Source organism: Sciurus carolinensis, chromosome 3 (assembly GCF_902686445.1).
Source record: "Sciurus carolinensis chromosome 3, mSciCar1.2, whole genome shotgun sequence".
In the NCBI taxonomy this organism is placed as follows: Eukaryota; Metazoa; Chordata; class Mammalia; order Rodentia; family Sciuridae; genus Sciurus; species Sciurus carolinensis.
The window spans coordinates 61,467,483-61,484,721 of NC_062215.1; the positions used below are offsets into that span (position 1 = coordinate 61,467,483).

Sequence of the window (17,239 nt, forward strand, 5' to 3'; positions counted from 1 at the left end):
GGGTGGCATCGCTGTCCGCCCCCAGGCCCAGGCCCCGGAGGCTCACCGAGCGCACCTGCTCCCTCGCCCTCCGCTTTCCAAGAAGCCATGCTCCTCCTCTGACCCGCTCCTGTCCACCTCCCTTCTAAGTGGTTGTGGAGGTGGGGGAGGCAGAGGCGGTCAGACAGGTGGCCCAGGCCAGTAATCCCAGCGTCTTGGGGGGCTGAGGCAGGAGGATCGCACGTTGGAGACTAGCTTCAGCAATTTAGCAAGGACCTAAGCAACTTAGCGAGATCCTGTCTCAAAATAAAAAATAAAAAGGACTGGAGGTTTGGTCAGTGGTAAGGAGCCCTGGGTTAAAGTCCCAGTATACCCAAAACAAAATCACAAGGTAATGGGAGTGGGTACATCCCAGACCTGGCTGATGCCTGAGTTTCTGTGTCCAAGACAAATCTGACCTACAAGGCCTTGTGACTTCAAGCCAGTCTGGCCCTTGGGTGGGGCCTGGGTGGGACAGGGTCAGCCAGGAGGCCCATGAAGAGAGGCTGGCAAGTTATTCCAATGGTGCTGTACTCTAGATCTTTCCTGCATTGCCCTGAAGGCCACCAAGAGAATGTACTGCCATCCTTGATCATTTCATTCTTGTAGCAGATCATCGAGGAAGACCTACTGTGTACCAGGCATAGGCTGCCAGCCAGGAGACACTAAGTCCTGGCCTGAAGTGGATTGCGTTCCAAAGGAGTCAAACAGTTAATAAATAAACACAAATGATTTCAGTCAGTGGTGGAATTTAGTACAGAGAATAAAACTGTAATGTGATACTGTGCTTGGCTAGGAAGAGGACATCATTAGCTAGGGGTGGTCAGGGAGCTGACCCATGACAGTGGGTTGGGATAAAATCGTAACTGGCAAATTTACAGCAAGTGCAAAGGCCCAGAGGCAGGAAAGAAATTGGTGTGTTCTAGGATTGGGAGGAAGGGCCAGGGAGGTTGAGTGTAGAGTGAGGGAGAAGTGGGCAGTGGCAGATCCCTTAGGATCTGGTAGGCCATGGAAGGAGTTTGTATTTTATTCTAAGTGCTGTGCAATGGCATTAGAGGATTTAAGCAAAGGAATGACAAGATCTGACTTACATTTTTAAAAGCTTCCTCTGGCTGCAGCGTGGAGAGAGGAAGGTAGGGAGTTAAGGGTGGATGCAGGGAAGCCAGGTTGATGGAGGGATAATGCAGTGATGTACATGAGTGAGGCTGATGCCTTGCCTGGCTTGGGCAATGACTGTGAAGTGGCTATTTATGTTCCTGCAGCCACCAGGCCCCCCCAGTGGACAGGAAAGGCCTGCTCCTGGACTCCTGGTGCACAGAGTCCCTGGGGGCCTGAGCAGAGGCCGAGACCTAAGGTTGCCCCGTCTTGTCTCCCTGACCCACATTCCGGTGGGCAGCCCAGGAAGTTATTTATTTTTTTTTAGGAGCATTAGAAAATGTTGACATGTTTTTTGAAACAATTTCAGATCTGATATCTCCGCCAGATTGAGTTTGTAACCAGCTTTATTGTTTAAGCCTGCTGGGATTTCATCAAAGGCGTCTGCTGTTTACCCAGAACCATTTCATTGGAGAAAACAGCAAACAGACCTGCATTTCTATCTGATTTCACTTTTTCCCTTTTCTCATGAATTTAAGTGCTTGTGAAAAGCAAGGCTGATAAAGCAAAGCAGTGAGGATCAAATCCAGAGGAGGGGGCTCAGAGGGGTCTCAGGCTGATGTTTATTAATAGAGCAGAGAGAAGCTGGGGGTGGCTGACCACCCTTCCTGGGGACTGGGAGGCACCTCTGGGTAGCAGCCATCCATCCACAGGGGAATGCTGGGCGTGATGAGGGGAGGTCAGGAGAGCTGCTGTTTCCTGGGTACTCTGGCCAAGATTTTTCGGCCACCTCCTGGTGTCTGTAGTCTTTACCAGTTTCCGGACCATTTCAGACACCCGCAACAATAAGACTGAACATCAGTCTTATTCTGAACATCAGTCTCATTCTCCCATGTGGAAAGAGTGGTGGCCCACCCTCAGAGATGGGTTCAGTGAGGCAGACTCAAGCTGTTCTGGGAGAAGACTGAGGGAGGAAACAGATCACAAGGCAAACTGAAGCCAGATCATGAGAGTACCAAGAAAATCGCCTTCCTGCTTCTCCTCTGCCAACACTTGGGACTCAGCCCTGGTCCTTCCAGGCAGCTTGAGCCAGCACAGGGCCAGCAGGGCAAGGTCCAGAGACTTGTCATAGGCTCAGTGCTCCCTCTGTCTCCCCAAGGAATCTACATTAGTGTTATCTTTACCTGCCTAATAGGATCCTGGGGACTTTAAGCACGCCTGTTGACCCAGCAAATGTTTTAGCACAGTGAGGGAGATGCTGCTCTGCAGCCTATCAGGAGAAGGAGTTCTGAGAAATTTGGGTTAATGTGCCTTGTTCAGTGGCTTGAGTGACAGCTAGTTAATGCACAGGTTGCTTGGCATACAGGCCGTCTCTTACCAGTTAGACATTAGATCCACTTGTAAGGTCAATCGATTTGAACCAATTAGCAGGAGGATAAGGACTTGTTTATCTGTAACTGACTGTAGATCTTACAGCACGCCACCTGAGAGGGATGATAAGGATATGGTCTTTCTTCAGCACCAAGTGCCAGGCACACCATTGTGTCTTCTCAGGTGGGACTTCCAGTGACAAGAGTCAGCTCTTGTCTTAAAGAGTTTGAGAGGAACCAACAAGAAGAGTGACCAAAGGCCAAAGCTCTTGACCCCACAGAGCCAACTCTAGGCTTCCCTGGTTGTGGATGCTCCCCACCCGCTGCCCACCTTTCACAGTGTGAACTTAGCTGCTGCTGGGGCTTCTGTTAACTTGCTCCGGGGGAGCTCAGAGCCGGTCCCAGACTTCCTTTAAGAGCAGGGGAGCCACATGATCCAGACATGGGGAGTAAATTCTGCCATCCTTGGAGTCTCTGCATCATCTCAATTTTTGTTTTCTTTTTCTTCTTTTTGGTACCAGGGATTGAACCCAGGGGCGCTTAACCACTGAGCCACATCCCCAACTCTTTTTAATATTTTATTTAGAGACAGAGTCTCGCTGAGTTGCATAGGGCCTTGCCAAGGCTGGCTTTGGACTTGTGCCCCTCCTGCCTCAGCCTCCCAAGTTGCTGAAAGTATAGGCACACATCATGGAACATGGCTTGTATCCCTTTCTTAGACAAGGTAACTGAGGCTTGGAGATAAGAGGCAGCAGGATCAGCTTTTGTTGCCCAAGGTCACCCAGCCACTCAGTTGCTGAACTGGGGTTTGCTCGTTTGTTTTAGGTACTGGGGATTGAACCCAGGGGCACTTTACCATTGAGCTATATCCTCAGTCCTTTGACTTTTTTGAAACAGGGTGTCACTAAGTTGTTGAGGGTCTTGCTAAGATACTAAGGCTGGCTTCAAACTTCTGATCCTCCCGCTTCAGGCTTCTGAGTTGCTGGGATTATAGGTATGGGCTGCCGTGCCCAATACTGAGTTGGAGTTTGAATCCAGCCTGGCTGACTCTGGAGTCTGGGGTCTTAGCACTTGGCCTTACTGCTTTCAGCCTTTTATGAGATTAGAAAGGGGCAGGAGCTTCTCCTAAATTGTGGACTTGGGAGGAACAAGCTGTCAGGGAGAGGGTGGAGTGGGCCCTTTGCCATATTCCGATCTGAAAATATCTAGGGATGAGGCTGAAGATATTCAGGCCATGGATTGTATAAGCCCTGCTTTTGCCTTTGGAGGGGCCAAGTGGAACTCTGGCTGGTATATTTGGCAGGTTCGTGGTTAAGAAGTAGTCTCGGGGCTTCTCAGGAGACTGCGACAGGAGGATATCTTGAGCCCTGGGGTTTAAGGACAGCCTGGGCAACATAGCAGGACCCAATCTCAAAACAACAAAACAATGTGGGTGTAGGCCCAGGGGAGACACTGCTGTGCTCCAGCCCAGCTCCAGCCCTGGATGCCTGAGTTCTTTTCTCACCATCCCCATACGAGGGGGAGGGAAGGTCAGGTCCTCCTCTCCAACTCTCAGTATCACTGTATCACTTTCCCCTCAGCACCGCATCCTCATGCTCAGTGTCCGTGAGACTCCACCAAGCACATGCTTCTCAGAGGCACCAAAATCTGCTCTTACCCTAGACTGGGAACTAGATCCACAGAGTGGGAGCTGAGAGCAATAAGATGGACTTTTTTTTTTCCCAGAGGGTCAAATATAAGGGTCCTAAGGAATAGTCCGACTGGATGTCATCTGGATGGGGGTGCAGGGACTAGGGGCTTCCAGTTCTGCCATGCTTGCTCGAAAGAGTTGACAAGATCTTGGGAAATTGCTTCAGATCTCTCAGCATTTTCCTCTTAATAGCCTCAGCAGTGGTGAATCCTTGACCTTTGAGGGTGGGTTTGATTTTTTGGAAAAGGCCAACAGTAATTTAAAGCCCTGTGCTGTGAATAAAGGGAATGAACATTTGCAGAATGCTATTTGTTTCAGTTGTTGAAATTTTTTCTTTTTATTCACAAGATGGGACCCTAAAGAATCAAGAAAGTTTTCTCACAGGGAAGTTCCAGAAGTGTTTTAAGTTAATGGCAGCACTTTGAAGCAGTGGGCTTGGGCCTGAAGGTGACCACTCTGACAGAAGAGGAGAAGGGAATTGATGCTTTATTGAGCTGCTACTATGTGCCAGGCACTTTACATACATTATCTCAACTGATTGAAGTCATTTTTGGAATATGGCCAGTCTATTAAAAAGTTCATAAATAATCTATTATCTTGTTTACTCCTCATAATAATTCTATTAGAACAAGCTCTTAGCCCATTTCACAGGTGATGAAATTAAGGCTCAAGGGAATTAAATGACTTCCTAAGACCATAGAGCTTGTAAGTGTCAGGGCCAGGATTTGAACCCAGATCTGACTGACCCCTAAAATTAAGCCTAATTTTTTAAAAAATGTAAGTATTGATATCCCTGCCCCAGTCATCCCCCACCCCCACAAGTAATACATAATGGTAGTTTTATTATGTCATGATGACATCATCCTGGCTGCATTCACTTAAAAAAGCAGGTCATCAAGGAGTCATGTGTCAGGATGAAATGCTGCCTGTGTGTGGTGGCAGTCATCAGCAGGCGTCAGGGGATGCGTGGGTGTCAATGGCAAAGCATGAAGTATGGTGTTTATTAGGTACTGGCAAAGACCCGGGAGTTCCAGATGCCAAGCAGTGATAAGTCGGAACTGCCTGTCTCAGCTCTTGCCCAGCTCCAAGAGCTGAACAGGCTCCTAGCTTGGCGACTTTGAATCAACTGGACCCTTATACAGACCAGCCCTGGGAGCTTTCCCAGCCACTGGCAAGAAAGGGCTCCCTCCGGATCATAACAGCAGTAATAGAACCCATGCAGCCCATGCAGATGGAGCACTTATATATGCCAGGCATTGATTATGTCATTAAGCTTTAATTTTTCTACATGCTCTTAGCCTCTAACTTGGGGATATCTATATAATCTTAGTCCTCCACTGGGTCCCCAACCACATAGGTTGACTCTAGCTAAATCAAGAGAAGGACTCTTCTTCCGCATGCAGTCCAGACCCTTATTTTGATGTGGCTACGTGTCATGAGAGATCGGTGGGCCTGAATGAGTACACAGGAAAGAGGGTAGGTGCAGGGCTTGGTACCACTCTCTCCTCTCCTGGAGTCACAGCTCCAGCTGGACTTCTCAGTCACAATCACAGTCATGGCTTTCTAAATATAGTAGTTGACTAGCAGGAATTTATCTTATGAATACCCTTGAACCTATGGGCAGAAATGCACATGTAAGAGCATGAACAGCATCATTGCTTATAATAGCAGCAACTGGGAACAACCTAAATGTCCATTAGTAGGGGATTGATTAGGTAAAATACAACATTTCCATGCAATGGGATTCTGTGCTTCAAGGAACAGGTGACTCTATGCTCTGATATGGGATGGATGCCAAGATGTATTGCTAAGTGAAAAAGCGGTGGAAATACACTGTGATACCATTTGGGTTTTAAAAAGAAAGATTTACTTGTACGTGATAGAAATTTTCTAGAAAGACACAAAAGAAACTGTTAACAGTGGGATGCCTCTGAAGAAAGATACTGGGGACTGGAGGTCTGTGAGAGGAAAGGAGCCTTACTTTTTATTGTATACCCTTTTGTATTCTCTGAAAAAAATTTTTTTTTTTTTTTACTATGTGCATGCATTACCATTTCCATTAAAAAGAAAGTAAGGGGGTTAAAAAATTCCCAGGCTTTATCTGACTCCCCAGTCCACTTTTTCTTCCCTGTCTCCAGCCAGGTCCTGTCATCATGACTCAAAAGCCAGTCCTAACCTCCTTTCTCTCCACCCTACCCCATGCCCACCCCTCCCCAAAGTATCCATTACTGCCTCTTATAGGTATTTAAAACCTACCTTTTTGCCTTGAAATACAAATAACTCTAATCTGCAGAGAAGGCTGAGCTTCATTGCACTTATAGAATAGACAGAATTCGGCTGGCAATGAGATGCTTGATAAATGTTTGCTGAATCGAATTGGATCTGTGACTCGGTTGGTTACACTGAGCAAGGTACTAATTGGCCAAGGTCAGGCATCAAATCCCATTCAGGTTGGCTCTATGTGAGTCTAGAGAGGGAGTCTTTCCCTGCATATAAGTCCAGACCCTTGCTTAGATGTGGCTGCTTGTCATGAGGGGGAAGCCCCATGGAAGCAAGGAAGAAAGGTGGGTGCGGGCTCAGTGCATACCCTCTCCTCTTCTGGAGAGGCAGCTCAAAGTGAATTTAGCAAACAGGACAGAAGAACAGTGTGACAGACAGAAAGGCCCAGCTTTGAAAAGAGTCTGACTCAGAAGAACATCTGCAGTGGGCTCCAAAAGTTTTGTGCCTTTCGTTTTATATTAGCCAGTTTGATTCTATTACAAGACCTTTTAAAAAGGGATATAAAAGATGGGTGATGCACACCTGTAATCCCAGCAGCTCTGGAGGCTGAGGCAGGAGGATGGCAAGTTCAAGGCCATCCTCAGCAACTTAGTGAGGCCCTATGCAATTAAGCTAGACCCTCTCTCAAAAGAAAACATAAAAAGGGCTGGAGATGTAGCTCAGTGGTTAAGCGCCCCTGGATTCAATTCCCAGTATGAAAAAAATTTTTTTTAAAAGATGGGATTCTTTGCTAAGTGTGGTAGTGAACTGCTTGTCCTATGTTCACCATAAGCTGGAAAATAATCATTTAGTAGGCTTTCTTTTCTTTTCTTTTCTTCTTTCCCTCCTGGAGATCAAACCAAGGGCCTCATGCATGCTAAGCACGCACTTTACCACGGAGTTACACCTCTAGCCCCTATTTTTTTTTTTAATGTCTCAAAAATTCACTAGCCTGGAGGAAAGAGGGAACATGTACCTCTTACCCATGACCACCTTCTCCTCATTTTTTAAATGAATTCCCCCCGTGGTTCTCAGGCCCCAGCCCGTGTGTGATGCCCTTGCAGCATCTTCCTGGAGGCTGTGATCCGGCCGCTTGGCATGGGCTCCCGGCTCACTCACAGTAGAGACTTCTTGTCCCAGTAAGGGTTATTATGATGAGGAAGCGTTTGCCTGCAAGCACAGTGAGTCAGAAAGTTTGATGTGCCTTCCAAAAAAAAGCATCTATAATTTTTGACCACATTAATAGAAGTGTCCAAATCTAGGACGATGAGGAATCTGGTTCGCTTTATGCTGAGGCCCCACTGAATCATCTTCTCCTTCGTCATCATCCACCAATGGAGTCCATCCCTGTGTGTTGCTTGAATCCATTCCCTTCTCTGCATTTCCTCTGCCACTGCCTTAAACCAGGGTCCCACATCTCTTGCCTGAACATTGCAGTAGCCTCCTAATTGGTGTTCTAGAGTCTTCTCTTGCCTCCGGTCTCCTCACTGCAGTTAGCAGACAGGATCCGATCATAACACTCCGATGGCTTACAGTCTTTCTGTGGCTTCTCGCAGCTCTTGGAATACAGGCCCATGTTTAACAGGGCTTTCAAGACTTCCTGTGATGGTGGCCCCTGCCTGTCCCTCCAACCTCACCTCATTCCACTTTTTCCTTATGCTCACCAATTTTCTTTCTATTCTTCACATATGCCAATCTCCCTGCACCCTCAGGGTCCCCAGCATGCAGACTGCTATCTGGAAGACTGCCCCACACCATCCTACCCCCCACCATTCCTTCTCTTCTTCTTCTATTATTATTATTATTATTATTATTATTATTATTATTATTATTATTTTCTTACAGCACTGGGGATTGAACCCAGGAGCACTGTATCACTGCACACATACCCAGTCCTTTTTATTTTGAGACAGGGTCTTGCTAAGCTGCTGAGGTCAGATTTGACTTGTGATCCTCCTGCCTCAGCCTGGGGTCATAGGTGTGAACCACTAAGTCTGGCCCTTCTCTTTCTTTAGAGACTGAATCATATGATTCTTTATTGGGAGGTGGTCCTAAGCCCTCCAGATTAGGTCTGGACCCCCGTTACATGTGCTGACAGCATCTAGCACTTGTTCATTGATTCAGCAAACATTTAACTACACCAGTCAGATACCTGATGCACTCTTGGTGCTGAGTGAGCCAGGTGCCTCTTGAGGGAGGCCATCAAACATTGGGGTCTCAATTATCTCTGGTCAGAGCTGTTGGGGTGGGATCCCACATGGAAGTTACATGTGTGTGAGTATCTGGGGACTCACACACATCTGTATTGCAGGCACATATGTGCATTGTATTTTTCTGGCCCTGAAATTACATGGCTTCAGAGCTAGAAGAACCCTTAGAGATGACTGTGCCTGGGGACCTGAGGGTTGGGACACTGGCAATAAATGACAGAATGCAGACTCTTCAAACAATGGAACTTTACCAGCTCACAAAACTCAGAGATTCATCCTAAGGTGCAGCTTGATCACACAGTATCCCCAGGCCTGGGTTTATTTTCCCCAGCATCTTGGCTTCACTTTTTATTTTTATTTTTTTAAAATCTTTTTTAGATGTTGATGAACCTTTATTTTATTCATTTATTTATATATGGTGCTGAGGATTGAACCAAGTGCCTCACACATGTTGACAAGCGCTCTACCACTGAGCCCCAGCCCCAGCCCATTGGCTTGACTTTTCCATAATTCTCAGGAAGCTCCAACTACTGCAGGTTGCCATTTCTCCCTCCACCAGAAAAAGAACTTCTCTTCCTTTATTAGTTTGAACCAAAGTCATTGACTCACTTTCAGCCTTGAACCAGTTCCTCCAGGTCTTGGAGTTTGTGCTGGTTGGGTCTAAGCCCACCCTGAAAGTAGGGGCAAGAGTCAGCCCCATCAAAGCAAGCAAAGGGACAGGAATTGGGAGGACCAGTTCTTCCAGAGGAAAAACAGGGTTCTGTGGCCAAAAGGATGGGAACATACCATGGGTAGCCAATGCCTCACACAAATTGTAGTCTATAAATTGTAATCTACAACAGTTGCTAAGCCTTTTTTCTTTCTTTCTTTCTTTTTTTTTTTCACCCCAACCATGTTCCTCAGGAGCCTATTTGTCCCTCCTGTCTGGTGTGGCAACTCTTGAGGCACACCACTTATTTTGTCCAACTGCCTTGTTTTGCAGAGAAAAAGAGTAGAGCCAGTTACAGTGGCACACGCCTGTAATCCCAGCAGCTCGAAAGGCTGAGGCAGGAGGATCACCAGTTCAAAGCCAGCCTTAGTGAGGCCCTAAGCAACTGAACAAGATCCTGGCTCTAAATAAAATATAAAAAAGGGCTGCAGATGTGGCTCAGGGGTTAAGTACCCCTGAGTTCAATTCCCAGTATTGAAAGAAAGAAAAGAAAAAAGAAAGCTGAAACTTAGTGACTTTCTCAAGGTCACACAGCAAAGTTGAAGTGGAACCAGAACCAGAGATGAGGCCCAGCAGTATCACATGTTGGGCAGAGTCTGGGTCTGGGTCAACCTGCTGGATCTGAATCCTGGCTCTGCCATGTGTTAGCTGTGGGAATTAGTTTCCTAAGGCTGCCATAAATTACCACAAACTCAGTGGCTTAAAACCATAAAAATTTATTCTCTCACAGTTCTGGAGACCAGAAATCTGAAATCAAGATGTCAGCAGGATGTGCCCCCACCAAAGGCTCTGGGGGACAATCTGTTCTTACCTCTCCCAGCTTCTGGTGGCTTTTCATATTCTTCGTGTTCACATCACTCCAATTGCTGCCTCTGTCTCCACATGACTTCTGTCTTCTGTCTTTCATAAGAACATTTGTCATTAAATTTAGAGGCCATTTGGGTAATCCGGGTGATCCCATCTCAAGTTTTTTTTTTTTTTTTTTTGGTACCAGGGATTGAACTCAGGGGTGCTTAACTCCATCCCCAGCCCTTTTTGGTATTTTATTTAGAGACAGGATGTCACTGAGTTGCTTAGGGCCTCACCAAATTGCTGAGACTGGCTTTGAACTTGCCTTGGCCCCAGCCACTGGGAATACAGGTGTTTGCCACTGCACCCAGCTTAAGATTCTTAATTACATCTACAAACAGCCTTTTTCTAAACAAGGTCACATTCAGGGTTCAAGGGATTTGGACATGGACACATCTTTTTCAGAGCCACCAATCAATCCAGTCCAGGGCTAGTGGGCAAGTCATTTAACCCCTCTGAACTTCAGTTTTGTCATCTGTAAAGTGCAGGTAATAGCAGTACCTTCCTTAGGGTTGTTGTGAGAATTAAAACAAAATCCTCCAGAGTCCTTCACAGACTGCTGAGCACTTAGTAAGTGCTTAGTAAATTAGTTATTATAGCTGGTCTTCCTGTGGCCTTCTCCAGCTTGGCCATCTTCCACATCTAGGCCTGGCTCCCATCAGTTAGTAGTAGTAAAGACAAGACAGGGGGTTGGTATCTCTGTAGACACAGAATTGTCAAGGTTATAGACAGGTGACTTCCTGTTTGCTTCTCAGCTGGGGACATCCTATTGTCCACAGGCCAGAGTTCCTGAGGCTGCCTCTGAGAGGCAGGGCAGCCGGAAGAGGTCTCCTGCCAATCAACCTCTCACCCTGGCTCCGGGAGGCCGTCATGGGAACCCTATGATTTAGAGTGATGAAATGTAAATTGCAGAGATTCCACGCTTCCGTGCGGCTGAGATCCCATCAGCATCTCATTCCCCTTACCTGGGGCTCCTCCAGGTCTCATTTGGTGGATTCTGCTGGCAGAGTACCTCCTCAGCGACCACGACGGCTTGCTTCCTACATCTATCACACCTGCACTGTGACAATGTAATTTTTATCTCTGGTTGTTTATTTCTCAGATGGAACTACTTGTAAATTCCAAGAAGAAAATATATCCCTGTGTGTGACAGAACCAGCCCAGGGCGATTAATCTGGGCTTTTAAGCTGGGAAGGCAAACCAGGCTTATGTTGCTGCGTGCATAAGTGTCCAGTAATCAACCACAGCCATTAATTGTCCCCCCATGAAGCAGTGGCCCCAGGAGGGGTTGAGCTCAGTAGGATTTGATCCAGATGGATGGAAATGGGGTCTTCATTTCCCATCTGCTAGGTGACTAGTAGGCCCTGGGGACATAGAGTGGGAGGCAGGTGGCTTGAGGCCAAGAGTGCAAGAAGTGGAAGGAAAGACCCATATTTTAAAGCAGAGTTGACAGTGGGTGTGAGAAGAAGGAGGAGATGAAGGGTGTTGGTGCGGGCGTGTAGAGGGAATGAGTGAGCACCTTGATGGTAAGAGCTTGGGCCTGCGTCATCCAGCAAACCTGGGTTCAAATCCAAGTCCCTTGGCTTACCACGCACTTTCAGGAAAGTTCTTTCACCTGACAGGAGAATTTCTTGTTTCTTTTTTTCTTTTTCTTCCTTTTTTTTTTTTTTTTTTTGGTAGTGGGGATTGAACCCAGGGGTACTTAACCCACTGAGCCACATCCCCAACACTTTTTAATATTTTATTTAAAATATTACTTAGCTTATGGCCTTGCTAAGTTACTGAGGCTGGCTTTGAACTTGTGATCCTCCTGCCTCAGCTTCCCGAGTTGCTGGGATTACAAGTGTGTGCCATTGTGCCCGTTTTTTTTTTGTTTGTTTGTTTTGTTTTGTTTTTTGACAGAAGAGTTTCTTGACCTGAAAAAAGGAAGCAAGAATATTTGCCCCGTATGACCACTTGGAAAATAGAATAACAATGTATGACGAAGGTTTGCCACATATAGTAGGTTTCTGTGTAAGCAAGCTCCCTTTCTCCTATTTTCCCCAAATACCTAGAGGGGAGTGCTCAGACCATCAGAAGATGAAAATTGAAGAGATAATCAGAATTCTAGAGTGGAAGGAATTTAGAGAACACCTAATGTAAAACCCAGTAGTAGTTTAGGGAAGTAGAGGGCGTTTGAAGCTGGGAGGGAGCCCGTCTCCCGTCTCCCATGGAATAGCCTCACATCATGCTGCCTCCAGAGTGGGCATTCACCAAGGCCTCAGACCTCTGCAGCCCCTAGAACAATAGCACTCTTCTGTGTGTAGATGCATTTTAAGGAAAACATCTTCAGCGCCTTCATCAAATTCTCAAAAGCATCCTCTATTCAAAAACATTAACTTGGGCTGGGGTTGTGGCTCAGTGGTGAGGCACAAGGTTCGATCCTCAGCGCCACATAAAAAATAAATAAATAAACATTAACTTTTTTGGACTCTGATATTGTGGCTAAATGGTATTTGTTTTTGGTAATAGTATTGCTCTCTCCCTTGCACCTGCATTTGGTGTATACCCGGCCTTGATGTGTGATTTAGGGGTTTTCTTTGCCTCAGGGCCCCTGCCAATCCTTATCTAACCCAGCTCTACCTCTTCTACTCAGGGAAACCAGCTCACATGTGCCAGCCACGGGCAGGGTACAGACCTCTCCTTTACTGGCAAAAGAGAGTTTTCAGGTCTTGGCATTTAGGACTGGATCTAGATTTTGTGGAACCTGATGTTTTTCTTTTGTTTGTTTTTGTTTTTCTGGGCACCCTTTTATAAAAAAGTGTAACAAATCATGGCAACATAATCAAGTGTAACATTATTAGATGCAGGGCCTTGAGAAGGGCCGTGGGTACTGTTGGTATCACTACTAACTAGCCTGTGCCCCAGCGGCTCAGGAGGCTGAGGAGGGAGGATTGTGAGTTCAAAGCCAGCCTCAGCAATTTAGTGAGACCCTAAGCAGCTCAGTGAGACCGTGTCTCTAAAAAAAAAAAAAAAAAACCAAAAAAAAGGGGGGCTGGGGTTAGGGCTCAGTGGTTAAGTGCTCCTGAGTTCTATCCCCGGTACCAAAAATAAATAAATAAAATGAGCCAGGCATGGTGGTGCACTCCTGTAATCCCATCAACCTGGGAGGCTGAGACAGGAGGATCGAGAGTTCAAAGCCAGCCTCTGCAAAAGCAAGGCACTAAGCAACTCAGTGAAATCCTGTCTCTAAATAAAATATAAAAATGGGGCTGGAGATGTGACTCAGTGGTCAAGTACCCCTGAGTTCAATCCCTGGTATTCCCCCAACCAAAAAAAAAAAAAAATAGCCTCTGAGGCTGACGTTACTGGACAAGTGTCCTCAGGAGAATATGGAGTATCAGCATGGCTTGCCCACCAAATGGCCTCTCAGGGCCTACTGCCCCCAGAGGTACTTGAAAAAGAACTGTGAAAAGACCCTCCCTGCCCTCTAAAAAAGGGAAACCCAGAGGCCTGTCTGCCATGCTACCTCTGCAAGCTTTCGCCTTCCTCCCTCTGAGTCAGACTCTTTCTCATCCCTCCAGCTCAGCCAGGTGCTGTGTCTTCCTCACTTCACTTTCAGGGTCACCCACTGGGCTGGATCTATCTCCCTGAAGCAGGAGGAGAGGGCCTTCTGTAAGCATTCAAGGAGGGCCCAGAGTTTGTGGCACTGTCCCTTCCCAGAGTTCCTACTGAGGTGAGCAGAGCATGAGACTTGGTCCAGGCCCAGGCTTTCGGGTTCGTGAGCAGATGGAGGGTCAGTGGTGTGGAAGCTCTGGGCCACCTCCGTCCCTGCCTTATTCATTCTTCTGGTATTTGCTGGTGCCAGCTGTGTGCTAGGCAGTACCCTGGGGATATGATAGTGAGAAGGATGCTGTCATGAGCAGGAAGCTGAGACAAAGGACCTGGGTCTGGCTCTTGCTCTGCCACTTTCTACTTGTGGGTGTTCATGGAAGACTCCAAACCTCTTTGAGCTTTAAGTCTGTCATTCCAGATGGGTAATCACACCCCCTCTCTGGGAAAGTGGGGGATTTTACATGTGTGGTGCTGGCCCTGGGTCAACACCTGGAAATTCTCACTATTATTATTTTCGAAGAGGCATCCTGCCTCTTGGAGTTACATCCTCTCTGGCATCCTGATAAGTCTCCTTCTTTGGCAGGCTCTAGAGCTTCCTGGGTGAAGAGTGGTCAAGGTTGACACATGGACAGAGCTCACTGGGTAATGCCTGCGGGTAGCAGCAGCCACCACTCAGGCTGGAAGCTGATGATCAGGCAGGAGGCAGTGTCTATTGGAGCTGGGTCAAGATGGGTTATGGTCAGCCAACTTGCAGATGAGGCAGTCACAGGGATTGGGGAGGGACCACCCCTACCGCCCCCATTTCTCTAAAGTCTCTTGCCAGACAGAGCTCAGCAAAGAGAATATGCCAAGATGGAGTCAGCTTCATTTCTAGGCCTTGTAAGAGGGCAATTTCTGGCCAGTGCCTTGGACAGGGTCTCCCAGGAAGCAGCTGGCCTCCTTACTGCCCACGATGACCACAGTCATTCCCAGGGGTGTGGCACAAGGAACTCATTTGAAGCACTTTATCCCATCATGCCTCCCTGCCCTTCCTGCCCACTGTGGCTCCTGGATGCATCAGGGAAAGGGGCCAGTTCTAGTCCCCTGGGAAACCCTGCTCCACTTCTGATAAGGATTTAAACAGGTTGCTGAGTAGGTCCACTAATTAATCTTTTGTTTTTGTTTATTTTTACCTTTTTAAACTTTAAAAGTAATACATGTCATATTTGGGAAATTTGAAATGTAAAGAAATGGAAGAAAAGCCCAGATACCCAACACAGAGGCCAGCACCACTGCTAACATGTTAATATGCTGGCTTTCCACTGAAAAGCAGAAGCTTTTAAAAACCCCATGTAAACATCAGTGTCAAAGGCTGCCTGGGATTCCACAGAAATAGAATTAATTTTTTAAAGAAAATACATCAGAGCCAAGTGGATTTTGAGTGAAAGGATTTTGAGGCACCCCCAGGCCAGGGTGTGAGGGACAAAGCATTTAGGTTGTCAGCCCCTAGGGTTCACCATGGCTTCCCAGGAGCCTCCCAGAAAGTTGACTGGGGTTTGCTAGAGTCAGGAGATTTCCTTCCCCACATACTTCCCCACATGAGCATTCACACTTGGCCTGCCTGCTTAATGGTTGTGGAAGTCAAGGGTGGCAAATGATTGAAGGAGTGGGGAGGTGCTGCCCAAGGAGGACTGCCTCACTGGACAGAGATGGAATTGGCTGGCCTGTTCTTCCTTTTTTTCTGCTATGGGGAAGGGAGACAGTGCCTGGCCCTGCTGGATTGCAGGTGATCAGTGATTGCCCTGGGAAGGTAGAGATCTTAATCCAGGCTGATGAGGACCCCTGGATAATAATACCCTAGAGGGGGAGAGAAAGGCAGGGCCAGGGACAGGCTGAGGGCGATAGGAAGAAACCCTGAGTGTTCCCCCTGCCCCCTCCCTCACTCTGCTTGCTTTTTTTTTTTTTTTTTTTTTTTTTTTTTTTTTTTTTTTTTTGGCGGTGCTGGGGATCGAACCCAGGGCCTTATGCTTGTAAGACAAGCACTCTACCGACTGAGCTATCTCCCCAGCCCTCTTTCTTTCTTTAACTATTTTTTATTCTTCTTCCTCTCCTCCCTCCTCCTTCTCCTCCTTTTGTTTTTTGGTACTGGGGATTGAACCCAGGGATACTTGCTTTCCCACTAAACCACACCCCGATCCCTTTCTTTATATATATATATATTTTTTTTTTTTGATGAAGGACAATTTTTTATTTTTATGTACAGAAACCCAACAGCGTATGTTTTTCCCAGTTTCGTGGCAAGTTCTTTAGCCTTTGCCTTTCCCAGCTTGGCAACTCGAGCCACAGATTTTGGACCCAGGACGTTGCCTCCCCAATGGCGATGGATCTCATCATATCTGTCATTGTAGTTGGTTCTGATAGCTTCCACCAGCTTAGCCAGAGCTCCTTTGTCTTCCGAGTTAACCTGTGTGAAGGCAACCGTGTGCACATCTTCCTGTGAACCAGACGTCCCAACCTGGCCTTCCCCTTTATGATGCAGTAAGGGACTCCCATCTTGTGACACAGGGCAGGCAGGAAGACAACCAGCTCAATGGGATCCACATCGTGTGCAATCACCACCAGCTGAGCCTTCTTGTTCTGTACCAAGGTGGTGACAGTATTGACCCCTGCTCGAAGAACTGGTGGTCTCTTTGTGGGACATCCCCTTTGCCAGCAGCCTTCTTCTCAGCCCGAGCCAACAGCCTCTGCTTCTTCTCCTGCTTCATCTCTGGTCTGTACTTGTGGGCCAGGTAAGCAGCTGGGTGGCTGTTTGGCGGTCCAAGGCCTGGGTGAACTTGTAAATTGCAGAAGGCACTTTCAGCTGCTTATAGAGAATAGCCCTTTGCCGCTATAGCCGGATGTAGCGGGGCCACTTTACAAAGCAAGTAAGGTCCCTTTTGGGCTGGATGTCCTGTCCATTGTCGAAGTTCTTTGGTCTCTTCTTGAACAGCGGGTTCACCACCTTCTTGGCTTCCTGCTTCTTGACCACGGCAGGGCCAGAGCCACCTCTTCCCCTTGGCCTTCTTTCCTTTTGGCATCTTGGGCAGCTGGAGGAGAAAGCCCTTTCTTTATATTTTATCTAAAGACAGGTCTCACCAAGTTGCTCAGAGCCTCACCAAGCTGCTGAGGCTGACTTTGAACTGGTGATCCTCCTGCCTCAGCTTCCGGAGCCACTGGGATTCCAGGCGTGTGCCACCAAGCCTAGCCTTACTTTGTTTCTTAAGGATTGTTGTAAGTGGTGCAAAGAGGAAGTAAGTACAGGGGTTACTCCTGCTGGCTGGGCACAGCCACCAACCAGGAGAGCCATCCTTCACTGGGCCCCATTTTCTGAGAGGCTGCTCACACAGGTTACTGGAAGTGGGATGGGGGGCTTTGAGTGGGAATTTCCCTGGCACCTCTGTAACCGTGCCACAGGCAACAGCGTCCA

At 47.3% G+C, this 17,239-nt stretch overlaps 1 protein-coding gene and 1 pseudogene across 1 annotated transcript in view; one reads left to right on the top strand and one right to left on the bottom strand.

Annotated features, from left to right (window-relative positions):
* The window catches only part of LOC124981225 (60S ribosomal protein L7a-like), a 38,446-nt pseudogene extending 21,590 nt beyond the window's left edge, over positions 1 to 16,856 (bottom strand).
* Positions 1 to 17,239, top strand: part of Rtn4rl1 (reticulon 4 receptor like 1) — a 72,268-nt gene that overhangs the window by 22,493 nt on the left and 32,536 nt on the right. The gene's annotated exons all lie outside the window — the stretch shown is intronic.